This window comes from Delphinus delphis, chromosome 12, assembly GCF_949987515.2.
Source record: "Delphinus delphis chromosome 12, mDelDel1.2, whole genome shotgun sequence".
In the NCBI taxonomy this organism is placed as follows: Eukaryota; Metazoa; Chordata; class Mammalia; order Artiodactyla; family Delphinidae; genus Delphinus; species Delphinus delphis.
This window is the reverse complement of record NC_082694.2, coordinates 8,951,839-8,973,472: the sequence shown is the minus strand read 5'-3', so window position 1 is coordinate 8,973,472 and position 21,634 is coordinate 8,951,839. Positions and strand designations below refer to the sequence as shown.

General features: G+C 52.6%; 1 protein-coding gene across 3 annotated transcripts in view; it reads right to left on the bottom strand.

Moving 5' to 3' along the window:
• CRACDL (CRACD like) overlaps positions 1 to 20,885 on the bottom strand; it is a 121,698-nt gene extending 100,813 nt beyond the window's left edge. For all 3 annotated transcript variants that reach the window (XM_060027675.1, XM_060027676.1, XM_060027677.1), the window contains exon 1: positions 20,601 to 20,885. The gene's annotated coding sequence lies outside the window, so the exon portion shown is untranslated. The remainder of the gene's footprint in view (positions 1 to 20,600) is intronic.
• Between the last annotated feature and the right edge of the window lie 749 nt (positions 20,886 to 21,634).

Below are 21,634 nucleotides of genomic sequence, written 5' to 3'. Positions count from 1 at the left end.
CCTCCGTGGGCAGAGCACGAGGTCAGGCACTGATGGACGAAGCTGACAGGATGCAGTCCCTGCTCTCAGACTCCCACAGATGACGATCCGCCCCCTTAGTGTGCGAGGTCCAGGTGTGTTCAACGTCATGAGGATGCCCAGATCGATGCCAGGGCCAGAAGGGGAGGCACCTGCAGGAACGGGAGCCGCCGAGCCTCTGCGGGACAGGGTGCCGGTGGCCCGCTGTGGCCTCCTGAATCCAAGCGCTGGGGCCCAAGGCAAGGCCGGCACTCCCAGGCAGAAATTACCTGCTGAGCCTCAAAGCTGGGCCACCCTGAAAACCTGTGGATGCTTTGTTTTCTTCCCCAAACCGTCAGTTCACATGATTAAACCCACAGAAACCCCAAGCACACCGATTGCTCTGCTCGCATGCGTCTCACATGGCAACAGGAAAACGGCAGAGGTGACAGTGGAGAAATGTTCTTTCGAGAACAATACTGACACACGTGTGCTTAACTGTTTTACTGTCCCAGCTGGCTGACTCATGCAGTGGTGTCACACGTGCCAGGCCCCTCCCCGCCCCTTGTTTGGCCCTAACTGGCGACGGGAGTGTTTCCTCTGGTGACAGCCACCAGCGTCCTGGACGACACACCTGTGCCCGGGATTGGGGAGAGCGGGAAAGGGACAAGGGAGACCACAAAGTTTTGCAATTGATTGAAATAGCCATGCTAACTGCTCATTCCTTCGAACAAAAAGGCAGTCTGCAAAGAGTAAAAGAACAACAAATGGAGGAGGGGGCCATGCTGTCAGGCGGTGGGCGGGGTGGGTACAACGTGGCCCAGGTATGCTGCAGGCAGGTAAAGGCTCTGGGCTGGAGGTCAACAGCGAGCATGGCGATGCCCACTCCTGTCTGCCACCTGCTCCTCAGGGGCGACCTGGCCGTGCCCGTCTGACCCCCGCTCTGTCTCAGGCGCTGGGCTCACACCAGCTGTGCTTGCACAGATCTGCTGCTCCAACCCACTGCTCGTCTGCAACGGGGCGTGTGCCAGGCATAGACAGGCTTGTCCCCGCTCCAGGCCCGTGATGGCTCCTGAGAGCGATGCCCCCGCCCCCCCGCGGCGGCTGGGGGCCGCCTGCCTCCCGCCCCCGACTGGCACGGCTGCCCCCTCCCCTCGGCAGCCCTGCTGAAGCAACTGAGCTAATTCTGGGCTCCCTGCCACCCGCACAAGCCCACGCGCACATGTTCTGACTCATTTCTGAGGCGCCTAGAAGCAGGGGCCAGGAGACAGGCCACAAGGCGCCCACGAGCACCCCATCAGCTCAGGGCCAGGGGTCCTCGGCCTGGCGGGGAGGCCTCTCATCACTTCCACAAATCACACTGGTGGGGACGAGCCCCGATTTTGAACTCCACGGATGGATGTCTTGATACGTCCAGCCATATGCTCGTGGTACACAACCATGGAGTTAAAATCTGGAGTTAAAAATTAAACCTGTCTTACTGTTTACCATCGAGACCCGTTTGGAGTGTGGAAAATTCTCACACTATTGCCAACGTTCTCAAACCTTAAAGACGAGAGATCAGAAAAGAAGGGAGAATTTACATCTAAAAGCTCAGCTCAACCTAATTCCAAAACCATCTCCTGAACACCTATTTTGCGTTATTCTTCCACGTCCCCAGGACCTCAGGCAGAGTGTCCACCATCAGGAAATCTCAGAGTCGGCTGTTTCCGCCCTACCTGTAGCGGGGGTACGACACAGCGCGGAGGGGAAGCAACACGGAACAGTTACTTCTGCGCAGGAGGCGAGGGAGGGGGAAGAGCGACCTGTGGGCAGCCCACGGGCAGTGAGGACACAGGCCTGCAGCCTCTGGGGAGGTTTGGGGAACAGAGAGTTTCAAGGCTGGAACCTGTGGGCAGTGAGGGGAGGGGCAGGTATCAGACATGCTTAGATGCAAGGAATGCTGGTCAGATGTGGGGGGCCCCTTAGTCACTAAGGACCACACCTCCCATCAGAGGGCAGGTCTGGGCATCCAGGAGTCACGGAGAGCACGCTCTGCAGCAGCAAAAACACAAACATCGTATAGTAACGCATGTATGTGGAAGCCAGAAAAATGGTACAGGTGAACCTAGTTCCAGGGCAGGAATAGAGACGTAGACATAGGGAATGGAAGTGCGGACACAGCGGGGGTAAGGGGAGGGTGGGATGAATTGGGAGATTAGATTTGACATGAATACACTACCATGTGTAAAATAGCTAGCTAGTGGGAACCTGCTGTATAGCACAGGAACTCCGCTCGGTGCTCTGTGATGACCTAGATGGGTGGGATGGGGGGGGCGGGGTGGGAGGGAGTTCCAAGAGAGAGGGGATATATATATATATATACATAGAGCTGATTCACTTCATTGTACAGCAGAAACACAACATTGTAAAGCAATTATACGCCAATAAAATAAATAAATAAAAATAAATAAAATGAAATCTGTCTGACTCTTAGAAAAGAAAAGAAAAAAAGAAGGACCTTAACCAATGTATGTGGTCGGGCAAGTTACTTACACACTCTGAGCCTCACGAGAATCAGAATAAACATAACAAACCCTACTGCAGGGCTGTTTTCAGGATTAAATACGCTATGGGAGGAGGCAAGAACCAACAGGGGGCCCGGCAGTCCTGGAATTCTTCCAACGGATCTTCCACTTGGGAAGTCATTCTCCTCCTCCACCTCCTCCGGCACCGCACAGCAACCCCGCCAGTGCCAACAGCAGCCCGGACATTTACTCAAGGCGGCCTCGGAACCTCCACCTCAGGCAGGAAGCGTCCGAGAGCCAGGTTTCCAGCGGGACGGCGCCCCTCTCTGTGCTGGGCATCACACCCACGCGCACGTGGACGCCACCAGTGAAAACGCGCAGAAAAGGCGCACACAGGGAGGGGGGTCCCAAGAAACCAGCAGGGTCCTGCCCACCCCTGATGCTAAGGACGGGCAGCCCCACCGGCACACACCCCCACCCCCGGCCTGTCCCCAGGCGCTTCACGGACTCCAGCCCTGACGCAGCTCCTCCGCCACCGCTGCGGGACCACAGCAACTGAAAAGGTCCGGGGCCGAGCCCGCAGGCGCTTCCAGAAAACGGCGGGGCTGCTCCGGGCTCACCCCTCCCACGTCGGGTTACAGAGGCTGGGTGCCGTCTCCACCCCACGGTAGCTCTCCGATTACACGGGCCGGACGTGGTCCAGGCAGGCCTGCTGTTGGTTACCGTCCGCTTCCAAGGAGATTTTTTTAAAAACAGGAGTCGCGGGGTGGAGGTGGAGCCCTGTCTTGACCCCTCCTCCGCCTCCCGCCTCCCGGGGATCGGGTTCCGGAGCTCACCAGTTCAGGGCCCTGGAACCACAGGCCCCTCATCAACTCTGCTCAAGCTGGAGGGTCCGCGGGGGAGGCGGGCTGCCCTGGGTGCACGCGCCCGGCAGTCAGCACTCCTGCGGGGGGCGGGGGGGACACAGCCACTTGCCCTTCCTCCTGGTTCCGTTCTTGACAGTCTCGTCCCTGTAATTTAGACCCCTGAGAGAGAAGGAAGGATGAATCTTAGCCCAAGGCTGCTCCCAGGGCCGGTCCGGCGCAGTGTCCGGCAGTCATCAGGTTTATTGAATTTGTTACAATACTGCTTCTGTTTTACATGTTGGTTTTTTGGCTGCAAGGCATGTGGGATCTTAGCTCCTCAACCAGGATCAAACCCACACCCCCTGCATTGGAAGGCGAAGTCTTAACCATTGGACCGCTAGGGAAGTCCCAGAGGTCAAGCTCTTTCGACACAGTTCTCTCCAACTCTATGACCGAGAGGAAGCACACAGGCAAATCTTCCTAATGTCTACTAACCAGCTCTCCGTCTCCTTGGAACCCAAATCAAAACACTGACCGAATACAGTGCAAGTGTTCAAAGGCGCGGCCGAGCCTTTTGTTTGGTGAATGACAGCAGGTGTCCCTTCTGGGCTCACCCAGGGCACTGGCCTGGAAAACTGCCCCAAACTTCCAGAGGGGGCCGGACGGCAGGAGCCCAAACTCCCACGACATCATCTAATGTTAGGATACACCTAGAAAAATGGGGATTCTAATTATAACAGTAATTCAATGGATTGTAAGAACACTGTGCTGTACCCATACGAGGGGATACTACTCAGCAATAACAAAGAATAAACCACTGACGCAACTACATGGATGAATCACAAAACAATTACAGGCTGAACGAGGCCAGACAAGAGAGGATCTACTGCGTGATTCCTTTTATATAAAATTCTTGGGAATGTAAATTGAGTAACAGTGACAGAGAGTGGACCAGTGAGAAGGGAGGGGGATGGAGGGAAGAGATTAGAAAGGGCATGAGGCATTTCTGGGGGTGATGGATATGTTCACTGTCTCGACTGTGGTATTGGTTTCACGGATACATAAATATGTCCAAACTTATCAAATTGTGCACTTTAAATGTGTTCAGAAGATTATACGTCACTTACATCTCAATAAAGCTGTTTAAAAAAAGTCATCGATGCTGATTATAAGAAAAAATACAGAAAAATATTAAATCTCCCATAATTTTATCAGAGCTGACCCAAAACAATGTTTTCTTTCAATCTTCTCCCTATACACACACACAAATAACATATAAACTTGTTTTGTTTTTGTTTTTTTTGGTTGGGGGGACGCGGGCTTCTCACCGTTGTGGCCTCTCCCATTGCGGAGCACAGGCTCCGGACATGCAGGCTCAGCGGCCATGGCTCACGGGCCCAGCCGCTCCGTGGCATGTGGGATCTTCCCGGACCGGGGCACGAACCCATGTCCCCTGCATCGGCAGGTGGACTCTCAACCACTGCGCCACCAGGGAAGCCCTAAACTTGTTTTTATATAGACTACAATCCCTCTTTTAAAAGTTTTTATATTCTGATTTTTAAAAAACTGTATATACTGAGTTTTTGTTTAGTTTTGAACTCCACCCTTCAGGCACACTGAGAACAGGAGCGGGGGACAAGCAGCTCGGGGGCGGGGGGAGGGTGTGCAACCAGAAGGGGGTTCAGTCCCGGAAGCAAAGCCTCTGGAGGGGCCAGGTGGACCCCAGACCCCAGGGCACAAAGCCGGTCCACTACTCTGAGAGCCTGCCCAGTGTCAGCACCCCTTCCTTTGGTTCAAACTTTCCTGTTCTCCAAATCACACCTAAATGACAGTGCCTTGCACCCAGTATCTGCTCTGAAAAAAGTGAAGACCGGCCTATTCTCCCAACACATCTCCCATCTTCACTTTGGCCCCCCAGCTCTTTCCCACGGGTCCCCGGCTCCCCCTCCAGCCCCGGCCCACCATCCCTCCCGCCTACTTCATTTAGCCCTAGATCACGAAGTGCCCTTGTGACTAAGCATCCTTCGGAAATGTTCCTAAGGGTTCAACCACACTTGGCGTATGAATGACTCACTCCCTATTATTGGGTGTTTAAATTGCTTCCAAGTTCTCATCTTTGTAACTTATGTTGTGATGAACATCCTTGCATAGAAATCTTTTCACTGCAGATTTAATTGTGTCCTTGGGAAAATTTCCTAGAAGTGGAATCCCCAGGATGAAGGGGTGAATTCTTTTAAGGGTTTTGGGACATACTGCCAAACTGCTTGACAGAAAGCTTGTATCTTCCACACGGCTCCACTTGCACCAAGTACCATCATTCACGAAAACAAACACAAACGATACACACCCCAAATTTTGCTAATTTGATGGCAAAAAATAGTATCTAATTTTAATATGCACCTATTTTATTACTTTACGACCGACTTTCTCAGATTTACTGCCATTTATTTCTCCTTATGTGAACGAATTCACATCGTTCAGCCACTTTCCTATTGGCAAGTTCATTCACAAAAGGAGTTCTTCATATCAGTTATCAGAGTTGTTTATGTAAGAGTATTTTTCTATACGTGTTGCAGGAGTTTTTCTTTCTCAGTTTATCAACTGACTTTTTATTTTGTTTTGGGGTTTTTTCCTTTTAGCACACTAAAGTTTTGATTCCCCCTGGTGAGACACAACCATTTTGACTTGTGGCTTCTGCCTCTGGTATCACATGTAGAAAGATGTTCCTCATCCCATCATTTCTTAAATTCTCAACTGAAGTAAATTTAATGACTTCATTTTTACATTTAAAATTGCAATCCACATGGAATACATTTTGGGGTTTGACATGAGTGAGAAACCTGATGGTTTTCCTAGTGGTTAAATATTAACTAAATCTATTAACTTTTATTTCCCAGACTTTCTAGTCTGCTCCATGGATATGCTTTCAATTACCAGCCCCAAATCAAAATGTTTAAAGTATTATAAGTTTATAATATGTTTTAATATCTGATAGGTTATCCACCAAGATCCTAGCTGGGAGTTGCATTAACTCTATCTTCATGCAGGTTCTGTACATTTCCCATCAGCACCCTTCCCGGGAATCCATCTTTGATTCTGTCATTGGTGGAAAAGCTTCCCCATCGCATTTCCCGACTATCTTAGGGGCAGACAGGCGAATTGTGAACACTTCCGCATGTAGGCGCTGTCTCTGCAATGTCCCCCAGCCAAGCACAGCTGGTTCCAAAGCCTTCACTGAGTGAGTGGTCGCCCCTGCAGGCCCCCAGGGCTGTGGCCACTAAGGGGCGCCCGCGCTTTCCTCCTCGGTCTCGCGGCAGCCTCCTCTTTTAAACCCCTCCGCCCTCGACAGCCCTCTACACAGCCCATGCCCTGTCCCATCAGATACAGCCTGTCCCACACACACCAGACCCTTCTCCCAACTGGAGGTGTCGCTCCCTGTAGCAACGACCTTCACTCCTCTAGATCCATCCACTGCTATGTCTACCGCACCTCAAAAGTGCTTCCGGGACTGAACCCCCTTCTGGTTGCACACCCTCCCCCCGCCCCCGAGCTGCTTGTCCCCGGCTCCTGTTCTCAGTGTGCCTGAAGGGTGGAGTTCAAAACTAAACAAAAACTCAGTATATACAGTTTTTTAAAAATCAGTGTAGTGCGTTATTTGAAAGGTGCTAAGAGAGTAGATCTTAAAAGTTCTCATTACAAAAAATTGTGTAAATGTGTACGGTAGCGGATGTTAACCAGAGTTATTGTGATCATTTTGCATTATATATAAATATTGAATCATTATGTTGTACACTTGAAACTAATGTCAATTATAGCTCAATAAAAAATAAAATAAAATAGCAAAAATAAGTAAAATAAAATGTTAGGAATTTTTTAAAACTCCCCACTGGGTTTGCACCTTGTGGAGGAGCCCTTACTTATCCAGTTTACTTTCTGATAAGCTATTCACACGTCTGTGCCCTGTCAGCTGATGCTGGGAAGGCCCGGCCCACAGTCAGCTGTCCTGCCCCAATCCCAGTGCCGTGCACTCGGCTGCAGCAAGTGTGTGCTGATAAATTGGGTGAAGGAAGCTGGAAATGTGCACCTTGGGTATGGAGAAGCCAAAAGGAAGAATGATTCCAGGAAGACCGGGAGGCCCGAGGGGCTGAGGACAAAGGAGCGTTTGTGCCTCTTCAGAGCAGATGGGGTGCAGGCCAGCCCAGCCCTGCACACCTGGAATCTTCCCCAACAACTGTTTGGGCTCCTCCCTCCTGCAGGAAGGTGGGAGCCCGGGTCCTGGAAATCAGATCTGCCCAACCGTGGCCCAGACACGCTCAGGTGAAGGCCAAGGCCCTCAACCCTGGCCACGCAGCAGATTCACCCGCAAAAGCTTGTTAAACACAAAGTACGGTCCCACCCAGACCTCCTGAGTCAGCAGGGTAGGTGAGGCGACGGCAGCCTCAAGCAGGCTGGTATCAGGCCAAGGTACAGCCCAGGCAATCACCCTCCGCCTCCTTGGCCTCCCTTGAATGACAAGGTGGACCAACAAAGGAGAAGAAAATAACGCTTGACAATGCCTGGAGGCCAGGTCTTACAATTGCATTGGTATAAAGATGAATATATTATTGTATACTAAAACATTTTCTTGAACCTAAAGTTCATGTTTTCCTTCTGATTTTAGAAGAAATTAAGACATTTCTGTGGGCCCCTAAAGCTATTACGGACGCTCAGCACTGTGCGTCCTGTGTCCACTGGGCTGGTGGGCCCTGCCCCACCGTGAGCCCCACAGGGTTCCCTGGACTCTCCCCACGGAAACTGGCGCAAGCTCGGCCAGTGCCTCTAGGACCCAGGCCCCAGGCACCCCACCCCAGAGGATCTGCTGCCCTCACCCGTCACATTCATTGCACTTATGCTTATATTTCAGTGCTGTTTAGACTGTGGGCTCCATGGACCTTGATAATGTGTACTGAAGGCACACTGAAAAGAACAAACAGCAGGGAACTTTTACCAGTGGGACTACTGGATGAAACGATAGGTTTGTTTGAGGACTTTTGCCTGATTTTCTTGGCTCCGTGTTTCATATTCAAATTAGCTTGACATGCAGCTCTCTCTCGCAGGTGAATAAGAAGCCACGGTGGCCTGTGAGACCAGGCTGCTGAGGGAACAACGTGCCTGCTAGAGTCCTGGATCCTTCTGTTAGGATCCAGGTATAAAAGTGGGGTCCTGGTGCCTCATGGTCCCTAAGTGGTTACGACATCCTGTGTACTTCTAATGCTAAAGCTCTCCTGGGCTGTGACACTTCAGACCCTTTGGAAGTTAGTGCAGTGGCTGACGCTTGGGGATTGCTTTTTAAAAATCAATCCTGGGGATTCCTGGCAGTCCAGTGGTAAGGACTTGGCGCTTTCACTGCCAGGGTCCAGGTTCGATCCCTTGTCAGGGAACTAAGATGCCATAAGCCAGCGGTCTCCAACCTTTTTGGCACCAGGGACTGGTTTCGTGGAAAACAATTTTTCCACAGATGGGGGGTGGGGGAGGATGGTTCAGGTGGTAATGCAAGAGATGGGGAGCGATGGGGAGCGGCAGATGAAGTTTCGCTCGCCTGCCACTCACCTCCTGCTGTGCGTCCCGGTTCCCAACAGGCCTCAGACTGGTACCGGGGGTTGGGGACCCCTCCCATAAGCCATGTGGCATGACCAATAAATAAATAAATTAGTTAATTAATTAATTCTGAAATCCTGAAATAGAGACAACTAAGCAGTAATTAATACTTGGAATTTTGGTATTATTCAGCCTATTACATCTCTTAAATTTGTCTTCATGTTTGGTTACCTCTTTTAGACCATTTTTTCTTAATTCATATGTTTTCTTTTAATTAAGGTATGTTTGTCCTAAAAAGAAAACATTTGGGAATAGAAAACTACACTTTGTCTCATAGCTGGAGTGAAGCTTCATCCACTGCAGAAGCACCCCCTGGTGGAACCTACTGAAATTGCAAGCAAAGTACCCAGGAGGAAAAAGCAAACTGCAAAAGGGCATATCCACTTTTTTGAAAGGCTACAAATATGAAATCTCCAAACACAGATCCTTAGTTCTTTACCTGTGAATCCCTGATAAAGAAGCATTATATAGAAATGGTATCAATATTATGTCACATACATATGCAGGTTATTATTTTTACTTTTCTTTTTTTATACATCTTTATTAGAGTATAATTGCTTTACAATGGTGTGTTAGTTTCTGCTTTATAACAAAGTGAATCAGCTGTACATATACATATATCCCCACATCTCCTCCCTCTTGCGTCTCCCTCCCACCCTCCCTATCCCACCCCTCTAGGTGGTCACAAAGCACCGAGCGGATCTCCCTGTGTAGGTTATTATTTTTAAATAAGTGTAGATGTGATTAATAAAATATGTCATCTAGATGAGCCTCAAAATTCATACTGTCTTTTTGTTTATATACTGATATATTAAAAATATAACTGCTGTCATGTGGAAGGTTTCCCTAACTGTCCAATGTTACAAAGGGACACTCCTACTCAGAAAGACCAGGAACTCTGGCTTTAGGGGAGAACTGACAGCCTTTAAGAAACCAAACACCATGGCAGACCATCCTGGATGTTGTGTCTTGAATTCAGATGGGAATTCCACTTTGATTGACAGTGAAGAGCTTAAACTGCAACTTCACACAAAAGACTACACATCCATGAGAAGAGCAAAGAACTGTTGTAATGTCATGTTGATATTACAGCGGAAGTGTTTATTTGGGAATTGGGGAGAAACAAGAACAGAGGATGTTTGGGAAGTATCTGCTCCCTTGGCTAATCCTGCCGGCACATGGTGAACCGTTCACTTGGGATTGCCCCGTGGAGCCCGAGAGACTCAGGATGCAGCCACCCTGGTGTGCCAGCCAACCACTGACCTGGTGACAAGGCAGGATCCCAGCACCGGTCGCTCCGGACCCCCTCCCCCACCCCCAGGGGCTTCAGGTGACCGCCTCCCTCTCTGCCCACCTAGGTGTCCCCGGATGGGGACAGGCACACACGCCACTTTCACCTCCTGAGCTTTCGTTTCCTCACCTCCAAACAGGGATAATTGTTTGTACTCTTTAAGGTTGCTGCCAGAACCAGTGGGATCATGTATTCCTTAAGCACCCAACAGTGCCTCGAACACAGCCCATGTTCAGCCCACCGGGGCTCCAACCCGTCCCCCTCACTCGACACTACACTTCTTATTCTCTCAGATGGCACGTTACAGGCAACAGTACCCCAGTTGGTCCACACAACGACCCTCAGAGGTAGGGGCTCGTCCCATCCCATTTTCCAGATGGGAAACAGAGGCGCTGAGAGGCCACGTGGCTGGAGAATGCGAGAGTCAGGCTCTGCACCCAGAGCTCCCAGTCACGAGGCCTCGTTCAATTTTAACTAGGAATGTTCTAACATTAAAAAAGAGAGAGAGGTAAGTAAGGCTTAATTATAATAACACATCCTTTTTAACTCACTCTTGTCCACTGGCTACAGCATACCTGCCACTTCCACACAAACGACTGCCTTTGCTTCTCCCAACAACCCTGGAGGAAAGTGAGCCCAAGGCCCACTGGGTCAGCCCAGCCCCCAGCCCGTGCCCTCAGCTGTCTCCCCACCTGCCACCTCCCCTCCTCTGCTTTCCTGCAGAAGCTGCAGCAGGCGGCGGATGCAGGAGGGAAGAGGAGGGTCCCCAGAGACTCCCGCCCCGCGTGGGTGTCATGGAAGCAGCTCTGGGGGGAAGTGGCCTGGAACAAGGAGCCCCTCCCGTGCCCCAGGCCTCGTGCACACCCTGGGGAGTAACTTGCCAAGTTCACTCCCGCTAAGAGAAACCCTGGGCCAGTTATAAGGACACTTCCAGGCCATTTCCACATTAACAGTTCAAGAGGTTGACAAGGAAGAGTTCAACAGGCGACAAGGAAAGGACACTGGGTTCAATTCCCTGCTCCACCGTGGACTGGCTGTCTAGGTAAGTCTCATAACCGCTCTGTGCCTCAGTTTGCTCCTCCAGAAAATGGGAATAAAAATGGGGGTGGGGGTAAAGCAGTCCTGGCAGCACCTGGCGTGTTACCTAAGGAACAAACAGTCTGTTTTCAAGGCGAAATCATCTCCTGAGAGACGAGGGGGTGGAAGTGGGTCCACAGCTCTGTTGCTCACTAGCTGAGGGGCCCTGGCCAAGTTACTTGGCTTCTCTGGGCCTCAGTCTCCTTATCTGTAAAATGCACAGGGTGATCGTAAGGACAAAATGAGATGCTGAAGATGAAAGACCCAAAATGATGCGTGGCCTCGACATCACCTGCTCTCTGCGCTGGAAAGAGACTCATCTAATCTGGAAAGGGACTCATCTAATCGCACACACACTCACAGCTTAGTAACTATTTGAAAGCACAAGATTCGGGGAGGGGGAGGTTATGCAATAGGCAGCCTGGATTATCCAATGTATCTATGCCACATGCACAAAATTCAGAATCTCATTGTACGTGCTTAGAAAAACGGAAAGAAACACCTGTTGCTGGTAAAATAATTATTTCAGTTTACTTCATCATATACAATCAATGTACAACCCCCTAAAATTAAAGAAAGGCAAATGTCTGTTACATATAAACCACAGAAAGGTGTTGTGGAAACCTAAGGCACATCACTTGGGATACAGCAAATCACGATTACTTTCTCTCTTTTAAAAGACATGGGTTCCTTTGATGCGCCTCGCTGAAAGCATGACCTGCTGGACCCTCCAAAGACTAGTCCCAAGGGCTGTGTCGGCCCACCTGGAGATGGAGGGGGCCGAGCCCCCTTCTCACCCCTACCACCCCCCTCAGAGCTTCGAGCTGGGGAGCACTGGCTTGTTTTAAACAGTCCATCTCTAAAGGGGGAGCACACACCATGAGGGCCAGAGAACCTGTTGAGGGTCAGGAGAGCGTGCACCCCCAGGCTGGGGTTGCCCCCCTGCTGTCACCCAAACACCCCCCCACCACCACGGCTCTGGGTTGCTAAGGACACGGTCTTTTCTGGAATCCTTCCTCGGCAATGCTTTCCTGGAACAACTGAAAATACAGAAACCACGCAGAGGGGGAGCTTGGAGCTATACAAACACCTGAATTCACACTAATTACACATAAAGGCCGTTGGAAGAGGCAGGGAGAAATACGGTTCATAAACTACCTGCTGGTCAATTATGGGTCATGAAAAAAAATCGGCTATTAACTTAGCATAAGCTAACTCCTGCTTCCTACCCACGCCTGACAGCTCAGGGCTGCTCAGTGTGAAGGGGCAACAGAACCCAGGGTCCCCCAGAGAGAAAAGAGCCAGCCCACAGCTTCCCACAGGCAGGCCTCAGGGGGCCTGATTTTCAAATACGTGGTCTGTATAGAAGGCAAGTCTGCAGGTGCTATTCGTGTGTGGCTTCACCTTGAGATAGATACTGATATATAGAGACAGATATATAGTGTTTCTTTTTTTACCTATTTGAAGCTCAGGCTGGAGAGGCTGCCAATCTGGTTTCTAAGACTGAGCAGGAAGGGGGCTGGGGTCATGTCAAAAGGGGTCTGAAGAGAAGGGGACTGAAATGAAAACCTTATCGGGGAAACGACCTTGACCTTCTCTGGAGAGGACAAATGATTGATTCTGCAAGGCAGGGACCAGGCCCACAGAACCCATGGCTAAACTCTGTGAACTTCACCCGTCTGCATCAAATAGAACACAAAAAGTACAAAATATTTTTTTAAGAAGAAAGAGAGAAGGGCTGAGATACAGTTCAGCCCACCTGCAGGCTTGCTCACTGCCTGCTAGAAGCTAGAAAAGCAAGACCACACTTCCCGGCCTCCATCCAGGCCACGCTCCCCACGAGGTGGAGTTTCCTGTGCCTCTTTGCTGACAGGCACCACCACGGAGGCATCAGATTCTCCCATGGGTGGTGATGGGGGTCCCAGGGGATCCACTGGCCACAGCTCCGCGACGATCGCCGAGCAGCAGGTGGGACCCTCCACGCGGTGGGTCTGGGGTGGGAGGCAGCTCCCGGCGGGACAGCTCTGCAGTGCTGCTCTGGGGGTCACCCCTGCGGGTCTGGCCCAGGGCTGAGCTTTCAATGATTCTGTTATCCCTGAATTTCCTGCATTAAATCCTCTTCTCCTTAAACTAACCAGAGCAAATCCTGAATAGCACAGATGCTGACGATGCCGTCGACCAAGATCCATGAAATCTCGTGGGGAAAAAAAACTTTAGTGTGGGAAAAAAAAAAAAAGACTCTGGGCAGGACACCTCAAAGGAGGAGGCTTGTACATAGACAGGAAATCTACTTATGAGACAGGACGTCAAAGGAAGCGACCAGACAACGTACAAAAGAGCACTGACAACGGCCTTCACTGTCGTGCTGCTAAACGATGACAGGCTGAAAATGACCTAAGGAAACGTCCATCCGACAGAGGGCTTGGTGAGTAAGCGGGGGCCACCCTGACCATGGAATCCCTCGCAGCCATGACAGCTGGTGCTAAGGAAGCGTATCCGACCATGTGGAAAAGAGCTACTCATTTTGAAAAGGCAGCCCAGAAAACAGTGTAGGCATTACCTCTTTGTATTAATATATACTTTTGTGCATACACGTATGTATGTGTATTCGGAGCAGCAGGGACAAAGTTTGGAAGGATACGCCCCCAAATGTTACCGAGCTGCCTCGTGTTCTGCCCCCTGGCTTGCTGGATGGGAGAGTCTGTCTGTTATGCAGCACCTGGCCTCGGGCCACCCGAGGCGGGCAAACTGCCAGGACGGAGCCAAACCACAAGTCTGGTCGGGGCCCCAGGCGGCTGGACGACCCGTCCCACGCCGGGTTCATCACCTTCCAGGCCCTCCCCGCTTGCTGGCCTGGCTAAGTCCTGTCTGCAATGGTCCCTCTGCCACCTAGAGACCCCGGGATACCCATGCAACGCTCCCAGCGACTTCAGCTCTAGAACGTGGTACCGGATAAGCCTTGCTTACCAGAACCCCTCGACGCACAGACCCGTCTTCGCTCGCGAAGGCCACACAGCAGCAAGATGATACCAGCTAAGCCTCGGAAAGCAGGTGGCGCACATCTGCAAGATGTTTTGTGTTCGTACACTAAGAGCCCATTCACACCCCGAAAGGACACTGGAAATGCTAATACATCATGATTTAAAGATCTGATTTCCAATGGACCATGCAGCTGACACCTAGCAAATATACAGGGCCGAGTCTATCCCCATGGAAATGACCCCAGGGCACGGAGGATGAACCACCAGGTGGAGTGGCGTGGCCGCCTGGTTCAGACGTCGACCCCCCAGCAAATGCCACCCTCCTGCTCCTCACTTCCATCAGCAGAGTTAGCACTGCAGCTGCTAAGTCAGGAATCTTCCACGCAGACGGACCCATAAGAAAGCTCCTGCTACCACTCCTTGCGGAGGAGGTCAGGGAGAAAGGATGAATAATTAACAGGCAAGCTGATGGAACCTCGGGATTAGGAGTTAGGTATCAAACCCAGGTTAGAATAGCTGATGCCAGTGCAGACGCTGCTTCGGAGCAGCTCCCTGCATTTCCCACGTGGGCTGCAGAGCCGTGAGGAGAACTCAAGGGACCCAGGTCAGAGCCTTCATGGGCACCGCACCTGCCCCTGCACCCACAAGGTGCTGAGGCTGTGCCTGCCCCAGAGCTGCAAGCAGACCAAGAGCGAAGAGCTGACAGCAGCTTGCACAGGCTCGCAGCAGCGCCTACAGAAAGGACAGCAAAGGGGATGGATGACTAAGTGGAGATAAAAACTCAGGAAGGAGGGCACGTGTGCATCCAACACAGAGAGGTGGGGAAGGACAGACAGACACCTGATAGTCGTGAGGTGCTAAATATACCCAGGCAGCTGGGCAGTAAATATTCATGATACACTAATGCTGAAAAGGTACTAAATATTCATCATCTATTCACATGCAGGAGACTAAATATACAACAGGAACCTGATACTGGCTGTCATTCGGTTACCCACTGGTGACACCGACTGTGCTCCTCTGACCCACGGCTGTTCATGAGGCTCACCGCAGGCCACAGATGTGGCCGGGCAGAACTGTCCCTATGGCTCCCAGCAGAACGTGTGTGTGTGTGTGTGTGTGTGTGTGTGTGTGTGTGCGCGCGCGCGCGCGCGCGCGTCACTGGCCCAGGGCACCTCCCATCCGCGGCCCTGCTGCTCGTACTTGTAAGCACACGTTAGCGGGGAAAGCTGACACTGCAGAGGGAGATGGGCCACGGGAACCCTGCACGCCCCAGGACTCAGGGTCTGAGGCTCTCCCACCTGCTGAATGGAAATCAGAGGAATTCCCACCTGTGTCACCCTCTCCTACCTGTGTTACCTTCCCCGTCTTTCTGCCCTGGCTCTTTGCTTTAACTTGCATCAAGGTCCTTTCCCACAGGACATCGACCACTTAGCCCTGCTCAGGGGTGCTCTGTAGAGCACACTTGCTCATTTTCCTGGAACGCCATCAGATCTCAGCTGAGGAAGGACCCTTTATTGCTTTAGGAGACTTTATTAGGGGTTCCTAATTGAGAACTATAATAAACACCCTTTTGCCTTCTAAGAAAGACAATGGAAGAGTAACAGCCACAAATAATTTATGAAGCATTTTCTCCGCTGATACAGTACCTCAAGTGATGCTTGTGTGTGTGTGTGTGTGTGTGTGAGCACGTGTGTCACTACCCCCAGGCTATGGGGTCGCAGGGACTCTAAGTGGCAGAGCGGAAACCAAAGCCCTGACTGCCCACCTCGGCTGGACAACCTGCTTTAAGAAAGCAAAACATCTCTGACATTTTCATGTCCACACTTGGGACAGCTGTTCTGAGACCAGTTTCTTGGGAAACTTGCACACCTCAGCTGATGCTTCTGTTGTCTCCCACAGATGTGAGAATCTGGGGATAGAAACAATGGTCAGATTGGTGTTTGGACCCCAGGGGTGAAGGTGGGTACTCCAGAAGTTCTCAAACTTCATACATTCAAAAGCCCGTCCCACACATCAGGGCTAGGAAGACACTTGAGCAAATAAATAACTTCCTACTCCTCACCTTTCAAAAGGCTCTTCTGTAATTTCTTTTCACGGATAGCTTAACCATAAGAAAAATAACTGGGAGCCCTTCCTACCCGGAATCTACACAGGAACAGTGCAAGTGTCTGCACGGAGCTAGTGGCCAACACCGGTGAGGGGGCATCCCTAGTGGTGTGGCCACACCTGTCTGATCATTTCTTGTCAATCTGCTGCTAAGTTTGCTGAGCATCCGCCCCCCCACCCCATGGCATCTACTGGTTTGTGACCCACTGAGCTCAGGGTTATGGGTCATAGCACGTTAAAGCAATACAAAGGATGCCGCCGTAACTCCTAAGAATCACCGATGTGTCTTAAGGGTCCATTTACCTGAGCTGAAAGTTTGAAATGAGTTTCCAGGTGCAGATAACTAAGAATAACAGGGTTAGATGAGAATTCCTCTGAATTCCATTCAGCTGGGGGAAAAGACCAGGCATTTAGAAAGCTGACCGTCCTGTTGTCCTTTGTACAGATGACACTACCTGTACCAGGGTTTACAGGTACCCTGACAACGAAACGGGTAAGCACAACACCAGGAAGGGTCAAGTCACAGGTGGGACCCGAAAGGCCACTCCTGGGGCAGCCTTCTGTCTCTAGGAATTCAAGAGCTCCTTCCCAGGGGAAGTTCTCTTTCATCTCACGTCTGTGTGGCCAAGTCTTAATGTTACTTAAAGTCCCACCTCCTCTGAGAAGCCTTCACTGGCCACTTAACCTTCCACGCATGGAGTGTGAACTAAACCCAGGGCTCTGGGTGTATAGCTTTAGGTTTCATAAGAGCTAATCATATTCTCCAGACAATTCCCAAGGACCCTGAAGCATCCATTATGACTTGGACTTTTCTGTGCTTTTCCTGCTGCTTTTAGTAAAATGCCAAGCATACAGTGGGTCGCTCTGATGATGAAGCAGCAGCGGCAGAAATAGGGTGACTGTTCGGAAAACACTAATGCGTGTGAAACTGGTCTACCGGGCTGGGCTCAGTAGTGTGTAGGCAGACAGCTCTGCTCTCCCCCCACCACCAAAGCTTCAAAGCTGCTCTTTCTCCATTTCCTCCCAGCCCCAGACTGGCAACTCCAACAGGCCCTACAGCCTTTCCAGTCTTTTTCAGGTACTAAGAAGCCCAGTGCACATAACCGAGGTCAGCGACCCAGAAGATGGGGCGGGGGGAGAGGGAGTTTCCAGTCTATTTCCCCAGCTTGCTCCCCACCCTGCTTCCTTCCCACCTTGCCAGAGTACATCTGGTTTCTCCAGGGATGGGGGAGTTAAGAGAAAAAGATGTTGAAATTCCCTTTACACATCAAGAGCTTTACTCTAAGCCACAATGTCCAGAAGACAGGAGACACAACCTAAGAAAGATTCCTGCCCTGCAGGTGGAAAAAAGTTCTGGTACCAGGAGAGAGGAGCCTGGGAGCCCCCTGGCCCTTTGCACCGTGCCTGGAGGAGGAGAGGCGGTGCGGGAAGAAAAACCCCCAGGAGGTGGAGGGGGATGGAGAAGGCAGGGGGGAGTCTGTCCTTCCTCCTGCTGGTAGCACAGGGACTGCTCAATACAGCAGGTATGGGGGCCTGGGCTGTTCCACACAGACTGGGCAGGTTCCCAGGTGCCCAGCAGGGACCTGGTGGAGACCCAAGGGGGTGGGGACCTCAGGACCAGATGCAGGAGCCGGGTCCCCAGCTGTGGCTCACCCCAGTGACACCCGGCTGGACAATAGGCAGTGGAAACAGAAAAAGGAGGCTCAGTCGTGGGAAACCCATCAGAGGACAGCAAGGGGCCACTCTCCCCCATGCCCCGATGTAACTGCAACCTTCTCCTGGAGCCCAGAGACCACCTGCGGTGAGAAGGGGCCCCAGAGGGTGACGTGGGGAGACAGAGACTGACTCTGAGGGACTAAGCTGCTTTAAGCTAGATAGCGGCTGAGAGAAACTCACTAGAATTAGGCTCAGGAAAATCACGATCATGACCTAGGACTAGATATATCAAACGGGAACCAAAGTCCGTTCGGGGCAGCGAAATTAAGCTCACCTATAAAAATCTTTGCCCATCACAACTGGTGGCTGGTGACCTTCACCCTTCCACGATAAAGCTGGGCAAGAAACATCTCTACTCGGATTCAAATGCTTCCGCAGGGTCTCCATGCAACACAAACAGCGTTTATAAAAGTGTGTCTGGGGGCTTCCCTGGTGGTGCAGCGGTTGGGAGTCCGCCTGCCAATGCAGGGGACATGGGTTCGATCCCTGGCCCAGGAGGATCCCACATGCTGCAGAGCAACTGGGCCCATGTGCCACAGCTACTGAGCCTGTCTGTGCTCTGGAGCCCGCGGGCCACAACGATTGAAGCCCATGTGCCAGAGTAGCCCCCGCTCGCTGCAACTAGAGAAAGCCCGCACGCAGCAGCAAAGACCCAACACAGCCAAAAAAAAATTAATTAAAAAAAAAAAGCGTGTCTGTGCACAAGGCACATGGCTAACCTCCAGAGGAAGAGCAGGTGACTGCAAGCTTGCCAAGGCAATCCAGGCCCCCTGAGCCATCGCGGAAAACTCACCCCCCAGAGGCCCAGGCACCTTCACCCACAGTCTCTCACTTAACCCTGTGAGCTGGCGATCACCACTCCCATTCTGCTGAGTCAAACTGACACTCAGCAAGATTCGGTGACCAGCTCAAGATGTCCAAGCTGAGTGACAATACGAACAGGACAGCCACCCTTTCGTGTGCCCCACGTGCCTGGTCCCACGCAGCGGCCACATGCTGTACGTGAGCTGAACAACACCCGTGGAGGGGCCACTTTTTAAAATTTTATCAACGAGGAAACGTGCTCAGAGAGGCTAAGAAACTTGACGCACAGGCAAGTCTAGACCGAGGGTGAGGCAAGCGAGGCCCTCGCTCCAGGCACAAAATGTAAGGCGGTACCAAAAACTCCAGAAGATAAATGTTATAATGAACTGTTTTAAAACATCAAAATTAACACAAAATCCGCATTGTACAAAACATCACAATTTTAAATAAAGACAGGATCCGTATTACTGATTTTTCCTTCTGCCTTAGGCTCCAATATGGCTCAGCACAGCACTGGGGCAGTGCCAAGAAACCAGCCCAGCTCAACCCTTCTCCACCGGCCCCCAAAGGCAGAGACCCCTGATGCTCCTGCACTGCCTCTAGATATGTTTCTCCTCACAATTTTATGACCTCAAAGGGCTGTAAGGAGTGATCAGAAGGCTCCATCATCGCAGGTGTGAGCTCCAGGGAGACCGGGGTCTAAACAGATTCTGTTCCATGGTCACGTGCACATGTTATGTAAATGAAGGAAGCGTGCAGGCTTGAATAACGGGGTGGGATATTTTAAGATATCAGTTGGGGAAGGTGTGGGGTGGGCTCGATCACACAGCTGCTTGTCTCCCACTGGATGGATTTCTGGCTCAAAATTAAGTTTTCAGCAGTGACACGATACCAGCTGCCGCCTGTACCTACGCAAGTCCAATCCAAACGGTGGCATTCCTTTTCACTTTGCATTTCAAAAGCCGAAGCTTAGTTGGTAACTACTACATTGGCGTAGCTACTTATGCTTTGATCACTTGTTCACCTCATATTAAAGCCCCGCCTGAGATGAAGTCTCTGTTCAACAAATATGTGTTGATTAAAAATTCGAACATTTCTTAGATCACACCCAGAACCTCGTACTAGCGGCTTGTAATCAAAGCCTAAAACCTGTATAACAAATCAACCATTACCTGGAGCAGGAGGAAAATAGTTTATGACTCTGTCCACTATTTTCTCCTGCCGTGGCCATTAGCGACGGGAGGCACAAATACTTCCGTCTACTAACAACTTCAACCCTGCAGACCGTCTTCCCTCTTTTCTATTTTCTGAACACGATCAACTGCGAGGCTTCCCCTCACGACGCAAAGTCGTCCGGCAAAGTGAGCAAAGGGAAACTTCGGGCGCTTGCGGGAGCGCGTCCGGCTAGACTCGGCCCTGGGCCAGCGCTGCCCCGAGAGGCGGCCGCGGGCAAGGCGCCCTGTCCGCGGTCCGAGGGGCACCTGGAGGCCCGCGCCCAGCCCTCGGCGCCCCGACCCCTGGCTGGCCGGCCAAGCCCGGCTCCCGGCCCGCGCCGTCCCCGCCCGGGTCCCCGCGCCGCGGTCCCCGGCCCACGCGCGCCCGCGGCCGCTCCACTCGGGTCCCCCCGCCCCGGTACCTGCACGGGAGCGCGGGCGGCTCCACGAAGCGCCGGAGGCTCGGTCGGCGAAGTGGGGGCGGCGGGACTGCGGCCGCCCCGGGAGCGCGGACGCCCGTTCCGCACGCGGCGCTGCAGGTGGCCGCCCGGCCTCGCCGCCGCCGGGTCGTGGCCCGGAGACCCGGACGCGGGCGGGGGCACGACCCTCCGGAGCCGGCGCTCGCCCGGCCTCGTGCGCGCTCCCCGCCCCGGGCGCGCCGGCTCGGCTCGGCTGCTCTCGGCGCGGCGGGGGCGGACGCCGCTCAGCTCGCTCGCTCGCCCGCCAGTCGCGCGCACCTCCCCCGCGGCGCGCCACTCCCGCCGCCGGGCCGAGTCTGGCCGCGAGCTCGCGGGGAGGGGCGGGGGAGGTGGGCCCCGCAGGCCGGGAGGGCGCCGGGTGCGGGCCTGGCTGCCCGCGGGAACCCCTCAGCAGCCTGCGGCGACCCCGCCTGGGCCGGCCCGTGCGGCGGCGCTGTCGGGGCTCCAGGCCTGGCTGCCCCCACTGAGCGGGGCCGGGGTCCGCCAGAGACCCAGACGACCCAGAAGACGAGGCGCCCTGGCCCCGCGCCCCTGCGCACCCCATCCGAGAGGGATGCGGCCCCGACTCCAGCCTCGACCTCGGGGGTCACCTGGGGGTCAGCGGCCCGACGGCCGGGTCCAGAGGGAGGGCGCCGTGGATGGGAATTGTACGTTTGAATAAAAGTAAAAGTTGTTTTTTTTTTTATAACCGTCTGGGTCCGGAGCGTCTCCGGGCTAATTAGGGAAGCTGCCGCCCTGTCTTGGGTTGAATCATGGTTGTGACACTGCAAGTGGTGGAAGAAAGAAAGGCTGCTGACAGCTTCCCAGCCTCACTGGCTCCCCTTTGCTTCTTTTAGAGACGGGCTGGTCCAGGTAAGGAGAGCGTCTTAGGAAACGTGGCCTCGGGTGGTCGCTCAGCGAGTCAACTAGAGAGCCGGCCTTTAAGCCCGGGCCTGCGGAGCGCACAGCCCGGGACACCTCCACTCCAACCATGTGCC